An 8820-nucleotide genomic window follows, 5' to 3' on the forward strand; every position below is an offset into this window, starting at 1 on the left:
TCCAGCTACCTGAAGCAGGAAGGGATTGGACGCAGGGACTGGGCGCTCACACTCACTGAAGGGTCCCTGAATCCTGCAGACCCGGCCCCTGAGGGGAGCTGCTACCTCCCCCGCATCAGGGTCTGCTCACACGAAGAAGGCACTGCTTCGGCTGTGACCCGAGGGTCAGGGAGGATCCACCACCACCTCACAAACATCGGCCCTAAATTCACGGTATTTGCAAACGCACACACCCTGGATGGATGTCCTCATGACTCCACCACTTAGGAGCTGTGTGGTCTTTGAAAATTTACGTAACCTCTCTGAATCTATTTCCTTGATTTAAAGGTGAAAATGAAGATAATGCTGCTTAATTTATGGTTTTATGGATTTTTTTGTGATGAAGCAAGTTATGTTCGCAACCCATAAGTGTTACTTAGCTATTATTAGAAGAGCTTGCATTTTGTGGAAGACTTCAGCGTTCTTAACAGGATAGCACTCACACGTGTCTTTGTTGTTTATTTGGTGACTAGGTATGAGGATTTGTACTGTTGGGGGCCCAAAATATGGGAGGGTGGTGGGGAAGACACGTGACACGGTCGGCCACTGCAGTCCACCACGCACCTCTGTGGATTCGTCATAAGATGTTTTCCTGCAGACAAACTCAATGCTTCAGTCCACACTTTCTGCTTGGACAGGTGATTTGTGCAGTGCACAACGCGCTCAATTGTACTGAGGCCTTGAACCCAGGAGCTTGTATTTTAATAACAAATACACAGCACATGCAGGGTTACCAAGATAACAGGGCCTGGCCCTTGCCCTTTGGGTCCTCAACAATCAGGTAAAAGAACCAGCACATCCCCCTGGAGCCCAGAGGCATGTTCTTGGGAAGTTACATGGCCAGCGTGGGCGCTGAGCTAGCCTCCAGGGGCAAGTGCAGATCTTGATAAGTCAAGAGGGTGATATATTATTTCAGGAGGAGGGAGCAAAGGCAGAGCAGAGGAGGGAAGGTCCGGCGGTCTGGCGTGGGATGGTCTCGGCAGAGGAGGGAAGGTCCAGCGGTCTGGCGTGGGATGGTCTCGGCAGAGGAGGGAAGGTCCGGCGGTCTGGCGTGGCGGGGTCTCGGCTGTGGAACGCTGGATGGTCATCCGTGGGGGTGTCCACTGCCGTGATGTGGAGTTGGGGCTTTATGCTCGCAGCGGTAGGGAACCAGGAAATGTCCTGAGCAGGGCGGCCCCAGCACTATGGTGTAGTGTGATCATGAGATCTGAGACAGACATTCCCCAAAACCCCCCCAGTCCACCAGCACCCTAGTGTCTTAGTGATGTTTTCCTGGTGCCCTAGGAGAAAGAAGCCCCTGGTTCATTTGTGAAGTCCTCAGGTCCAAATGACTTAACAGAAGTCATTTGCAAGGTGTCTGCCAGATGTTCCTGATTTTTAAAAACAATAGAAAACATCTGCATGTGCTGTGGTGAGTGTGCTGCTTGCCCCTGGCACCTCGGGAACACACTTTGTGAACAAAGAGGCCATCTAGCCTTGAGCTGTGGCTGCCACCACACTGCTGCCTCGGTTTCCTCCTTGGTAATTTGCATACAGGAAAACTGCATCCCTGCCGTGGGGTGGGCACGTGTCCCGACCTCCCAGGGTTCTAAGGTGGAATAAATGAAATGGTGCATTTAAAGCGGTGAGCAGAGAGCATTGTGGTCAATCATCTCTGTTATCAGGAGCCTGGGTGCAGCAGGACCTGCTCATGGCGGTGTGGGGGGCGTTTGGAGGCCCTCTGTTGGCTTGTGCCCAGTGGGGACTTGGGCTTCATCAAGGAGCTCTGCAAAGTCCCCCACAAACCCGAAGAACAACACCCAAGGTAGTAGCCGTGCCGGGCAGTGAAATGATCCAGTGAGGTTTTCCTTTTTTTTTTTCTTTTTTTAACCCGTCTTGCTCACTTTCGCCACCTGCAGGCCAATGGGGAAACTTCACGTTGACATCATATTGGAGCCATTTCTGCCAGGGGACTTCCGTGGTTTTGTTCTGGCTGATAATTAAAATCATTATGGAACTTAAAAAAAAAAATCCTGATGCCTAAATCCTACCCCAGACCGAATGAATAAAAAGCACAATCTGAGAATGTGGCCTTGGTGTCTCGGTTTTGTCGTTGCTTTTTTGGTTTGGTTTTGTTTTTTTGAGACAAAGTCTTGCTCTGTCGCCCAGGCTGGAGTGCAGTGGCACAATCTCGGCTCACTGCAACCTCCACCTCCCAGGTTCAAGAGATTCTCCTGCTTCAGCCTCCCGTGTAGCTGGGATTACAGGCATGCGCCACCACACCCAGCTAAATTTTTTTTTGTATTTTAGTAGAGACGGGGTTTTACCATGTTGGCCAGGCTGGTCTCAAACTCCTGACCTCAGGTGATCCACCCACCTCAGCCTCCCAAAGTGCTGGGATTACAGGCATGAGCCACCACGCCTGGTCGTTTTGTTTTTTGTTTAAGAAACTTCATGGCAATCTCAGGCTGAGAATTATGGCTGATGGTATCCCCTGACTGCAGACTCACCCGGTCACCCCCTACTGAGGCACACTGCAGCTTCCAACCCTTTGTTCCAGCCCTGCCATGGGCAAGATGGGCAAGCTCGCTGTGTGCCTCCATCTGCCCGGGCCTGCGACTGGACGATCTCATTTAGATCCAGATAACTGGAACTGCCGGGTCGTGGTGGGCGAGCTGTGAATTTTAATAGGTGTGCCAAATTGCCCTAAAGCGGCTCTTCTAATTTACACCCCCACCAATGAGAACATTTCCCCAACACCTTCCCCCATACGTGATAATAGCAAATTTTCATTCTTTTGCCAATCTGATGAGTCAAAACATTTTTAATGGCACCAGCTAAAAAAGAACGGCAGAGACTTTACATTCCAGTTTGCTGAGATCTCCAAGGTAGCTGCTGAGGGAGAGATCTAAGTTGAGGATATATAAAAACAGGTTGGCAGACGGGAAGAAAAGAAGTCACGGGAGACAGGGCAGAGTCCAGCTCTGAGTTCCACCGTGTGGTTCACTCCGTGGGGCACACACCCATGTGTGGAAATGAAAAGCAAAAGGTTCTTTAGGTGGGGAGTGTGCAGTCCGTGGGATGCTCTCCTTGTCTGGAAGGGTTTAATGTTTTATAAGAGAATGAGTTTAATTATATCATTAGAGGTTAGATTTTAAAACACTTAAGGAAAAATTTTATATGTGTGTGTGTGTGTGTGTGTGTGTGTGTGTGTGTATAAAGAGAAAGGGTGTGAAACAGAGTGGGAGTTGGTAGAGTAGCCGCAGTTAAATGCAGTAAGGTGTTCCTTTTTGGGGCATTTGAATGAAAGGCATCCAGGATTGCTCTGTGCCAGGCTTACAACTTCTCTGTAAGTGTGTCAGAAGAAATTACCCAAAAAACAACCCTCAAAACTCAAAGGAATAAATGAGGGGGGGTTGCCAACCGCCTGTGGTCCAGGTCAGCTCCCCTCCTGAAGCCTGCGAACCCGGGGAAGTGGAGCCTTTGAAGGGGCCCGGAGGGCAGCCCCCATGGACAGGCTGCCCTGGCACCCACGGAGGGCAGGCTGGCAAACCTGCACCACAGTCACGCCTGGATCCGTCCTCTGTCCCACCGCCGACAGAGGACAGAGAGCAACTTCCTCTTCAAAGACCATCCTGCATAAGCCAAAATGCCTCCTGGGACTGAAGTTCAAAGCGATTCGGAGGAGATCTGTTTGGTGCCAGTGTTTGGCCTGGGGATTTGAGCGGATTACTAAAGCCCTGTGTTCCAGGCAGCAGTAACTCGGGGCCTCAGGTGCGAACGGCCTTTGATAAACGTGAGCTCTTTAGAGGCCCAAACAAATTGAGGACAAAGCAGCTGGGCTGCTCAGGAGGGGGCCGGCTGTTGACCCTTTCTTTCCAGTCTAAGGAAAACAAATACTTGATATTCCAAAGGCTGAGTAAACTCATTAAAGGGATCTTGGACTTCCTGCCTTTGAGCAGCCCTTGGAAGCTTCTCCACCAGCCCCCGGGGGAGCAGGAGTGGGGAGGGTTGGAGGCAGCTGCCCCATCCTGCCTGCAGATCATGCCCTTGACTGTTCCCGAGTCACTGGGCCACTCTTCTCTCTGGCCTCATCGTCTTATCCAGGGTCCAGGCCATTCTGCCACCAATTTGAGGGCACCAGGCCCTGGATGTTTCTGCTTCTTCTACTGCCCGAGTCAGGTGGCTGTGGGGGAAGGCAGGCGCCACGCACACCCAGGGCCCCGGGCCGCACCGCTCCTGGAAATGCTAATGTGGATTTCTTACGGGTTCCTCCAAAGGATACTCTTAAACCTCCCTTTTGCCCCAAGGATTCTAGTTGCTTCATCTTTAGTACCACAGACTGGGGCTTAAACAACGAAGGTTGACTTGGGTTCTCAGGGTCCCGGAGGCCGGGAGTCTGAAGTCGAGGCATTGGCAGGGCGGCTCCTCCCACGGCCTCTCCGCTTGGCTTGCAGACGCGGTCTTCTCCCCGAGTCTTCGCCTGCCCTTCCTTCCACACACACGTGTCCGGGTGCCTTTTCCTCCTCTCATGAATCATCGGTCACATTGGACTGGGCTCCGTCCCAGTGGCCACATCTTACCTGACTCGCTTCTTCAAAGGCTGCATCTCCAAATGCAGTCCCAGTCTGAAGGGCTGGGGCTCGGGCTTCCACAGAGGGATCTGGGGGACTCGATTCAGCCTGCAACAGTGGGGCACTTGCTCAGGGCCCACCTCAAACCCAACCTGCAAAGCCCCCCGGGACGTGGCTCTCCACGCCCCCTGCCCCAGAGCCTGGACACCCTCGCTGCCCTCGTGGTTTTCAGCACCCGCCCAGACCTCCACACCAGGCTGCTGTTTCCGCAAACAGCTGAGTGTCCCGCTCCCATCCGGCAGCCCTGAACTTCTCCTGCCTCAGGCTCTTTCATGCTCTTCTCAGCTCCTAAATTCAAGCTCCTCTTAAAGCTCAACCCAGATTTCCACGGTGAAGTGCTCTGTGATTATTCACCGATTCCACAACATTTTTTGAGTATCCACTGTGTGCCCGATAGCAACAGCGCTCAGAGCTGGGGCATGGCTGGGGGCAGAACACAGACCCTCAGGGATCCCCTGGACTCCTGGTGGAGACAACTGCCATTCAGGGAGATGTGGGAGCACCGAGGAAAAGCCCCAATCCTGGGGTTCATGGAGGGCTTCCTGGAAGAGGAAGCAAGGTGAAGTCAGAGGCTAAAATTTCACACATTTGCAGGTGTTGAGCAAGTAGCATGGATGCCTGAGCGATGAGGCACAACAGAGCATGAAGCCATGGCCTGTGGCAAAGGGAACGTCGCCATGCAGGAGGTGGCCTCTGCTCTGCTTTTGGTCATTCCCTGGGATGTGAAAAGGAGTTTATCTTGCCAGATACATGATCTTCCAACATCACAGGACTTTGTGAATGGGTATGAAATCTCTCCGTTCTTAAATGTTGCCAGCTCGTAACGTTTTTGAATAGTCAGTGGGCCACACAAGACACAAGTCTAGGCCGAGTGCGTCATGTAGGCCCACGCTGCAGCATCTGGTCTAAGAGGAATTCAGCCGGGTGAGAAAACAGGATTCAGGCAGAGGACGTGCAGGTCCAAAGGCCCTGGGGAGGAGAGGGCCTCCCCGGTGATATCCGTGAGCTCTTTCACTTACTTGGCAAGTATTTATTCATCCTCACTAGATGCCAGCCACTGTTTGGGAGGTGTGTGTGCATGTGTGTGTGTATGTGTGCATTTGGACTGATGCATGTGCTACACATTTGAGGGTATGTCTATGTATGCAGGTGTATTATGCATGTATACATGTGTGTATAGGTATTCGGGGTATATGCGTGCATATACGTGCATGTGTTTATATGTATACATGTATACAGTGTGTGTGCATGCATGTATATGTATGCAGGTGTACATATGCATGTGTGTATATGTTTGTGGGTGTGTGTGCATGTGTGTATATGTATTCAGGGGTATGTGTGTGCATATATGTGCAGGTGTTTATATGTATGCATGTATACAGTGCGTGGGTGTATTGTGTGCATGTGTATATATGCATGTAGCTGCATGTGTGTGCATGTATGTAGTGTATGTATATGTATGATGCATGTGTGTATCCCTGTATAAGTCCATATAAGTGTTTGCACATCCATGCACACACGTGTGTGTGCGTGTGTTCATTTATGTGTGTGTAGGTATGGGTAAATGTGTGTGTGTGTTCATTTATGTGCGTGTAGGTATGAGTAAATGTACGCATGTATGTGTGTGTGTTCATTTGTGTGCATGTAGGTGTTGGTAAATGTATGCCTGTGTGTGTGTGTGTGTGTTCATTTGTGTGCGTGTAGGTATGGGTAAATGTATGCCTGTGTGTGTGTTCATTTATGTGCGTGTAGGTGTGGGTAATGTATGCATGTGTGTGTGTTCATGTGTGTGTAGGTATGGGTAAATGTATGCCTGTGTGTGTGTTCATTCATGTGCGTGTAGGTGTTGGTAAATGTATGCCTATGTGTGTGTGTGTGTTCATTTGTGTGCGTGTAGGTATGGGTAAATGTATGCCTGTGTGTGTGTGTGTTCATTTGTGTGCGTGTAGGTATGGGTAAATGTATGCCTGTGTGTGTGTGTGTGTGTGTTCATTTGTGTGCGTGTAGGTGTTGGTAAATGTATGCCTGTGTGTGTGTGTGTTCATTTGTGTGCGTGTAGGTATGGGTAAATGTATGCCTGTGTGTGTGTGTGTTCATTTGTGTGCGTGTAGGTATGGGTAAATGTATGCCTGTGTGTGTGTGTGTGTTCATTTGTGTGCGTGTAGGTGTTGGTAAATGTATGCCTGTGTGTGTGTGTGTTCATTTGTGTGCGTGTAGGTATGGGTAAATGTATGCCTGTGTGTGTGTGTGTGTTCATTTGTGTGCGTGTAGGTGTTGGTAAATGTATGCCTGTGTGTGTGTGTGTTCATTTGTGTGCGTGTAGGTATGGGTAAATGTATGCGTGTGTGTGTGTTCATTTATGTGCGTGTGGGTATGGGTAAATGTATGCCTGTGTGTGTGTGTGTTCATTTGTGTGCGTGTAGGTATTGGTAAATGTATGCGTGTGTGTGTGTATGCCTGCACTATGCATGTTTGCACACGGGCATGCATGAGCACGTGTATGAGTGTGTGCACGCGTGTGTGTATGCATGTGCACACGTGTGTTTGTGTGTATCCGCTCCCAGCAGGTCGTGTTTTCTGGGCCTCCTTCAGCCCGGCGGGCGCTCCTTGGCTGAGGCTGTCCTGGAGGGGGCCGGGATCCTCCCTGGGGAAGCGCGTGGCTCTGGGTGTTGGCCTGGGTGGAGTGAGCTCAGCAGGAATTTGGGTCACAGGAGCTCCTTGGTGTGGGGACAAAAGGATCCACACAAGCCCTAGAGGAGCGCGGCGGGGCTCGCGTGCTGGGGCTCGCGCGGTGGGCGTGGGGCACCTGGGGTCCTCGCTGCGGCTGGAGCCGTGCCCGGAGCCCTTCCAGGAGCCCTTCCAGCAGGTGCAGCCTTCCCGCGCGGGTCCCGGCTCCGAGAGACGCGCGCACGCCGCCCCCTGGTGGAGACAGCGGGCCCTGCAGGCCGCCGCGGAGCTGCTCTCGCGGTGTCTGATGGGAGAATCCTGTGCCCTGCGCCCTGCGCTTCCCCAGGTGGCCGGGGCGGGCACCTTCTGGGGCGGCAGCGACCCACAACTGTGTGCACCTTTGTGGACTTCGGGTTCCAGAGGCAGGCGACCGAGCCAGAGCCAGTGAGCAGCCTTGCCTCCAGAGTAATGGCGCTTAGGCTTGCCTGTGTGAGCCTCTGGGTCAAGGGGTGCGCAGCAGCTGGGCGTGGGGACCAGGAGCGGGGAGCAGACTCTGGGCCGCAGTGTGGACGCGTTCTGGGCAGCTCTGAGCCCTGGGGTCAGACTGTGCTCACCTCCCTCTGCAGCTGCTGCCCCACTTCAGAGGAATTGGTAGATGTCAGGGGCATTGTGAGGATCCAGAGAGAACGCACGCCCAGCTCAGGGTCAGCCCTTAGAACCAACACTTTTAGCGACTGTTAATCTTCATGACAATTCTGAGTCATTCCTCTTGTGTCCCCTACTTTAAGATGAGCAAACTGAGTCTTCCCGAGAATTAAATACAATAGAGATAATAGAGCATACATCTACATAATAGATCGCCTAAACTCACACTGTTGGAAAGCTCAGAATGGTCCCCAACACTAAATGCTTTTTTTCCTCAAAGAATGATCTCTCTGATTCCTTCCTTGGGCTTATATTCAGACAGTTTTCTTCTTTAGGTTGAATTAGTTCTATGATCCCTACATTGCTCACCCTGGAGATTGACAGGAGAATGAAAATTCCATGAGTAGGGGGTCTTGCCACATAGTTTTGCTAGAAAATGTTTAATAAAAGTTCTAGGCTGGGGGTGGGATGTACATATGATATATACATCTGTGTGCTGCATACCCATATCTATATACACATATATAATAATTTTACTAATATGAAGGTTGTATAGTACACAAATTACAAAGAATAAAAAGCATACAATCGTATTTATTATGTAAATTCCACGAGAGACAGCTCATCTTCATGGAATGCTTTTGGTTATTTTTGCCAAACTCTTGAATCTTTAGTCAATCTCAGGTTGCAATCGATGCAAGACTGTTCCTCCAACTTGAACTTTGGCTAGTGTTTCCATTTCATCAGAGGGCTTTCACAGCCTGCAAGAGCCTTTTTCTGGCAATTAGTTCATCATCTGCACCCACCTTCAGAATAGAAGCACCCCAAGAGCAGGCACCCAGTGGTCATCGTGAGT

Source organism: Aotus nancymaae, unplaced genomic scaffold (genome assembly GCF_030222135.1).
Source record: "Aotus nancymaae isolate 86718 unplaced genomic scaffold, 86718_ANA_hifiasm-v0.15.2.pri h1tg000021l, whole genome shotgun sequence".
Taxonomy (NCBI): domain Eukaryota; kingdom Metazoa; phylum Chordata; class Mammalia; order Primates; family Aotidae; genus Aotus; species Aotus nancymaae.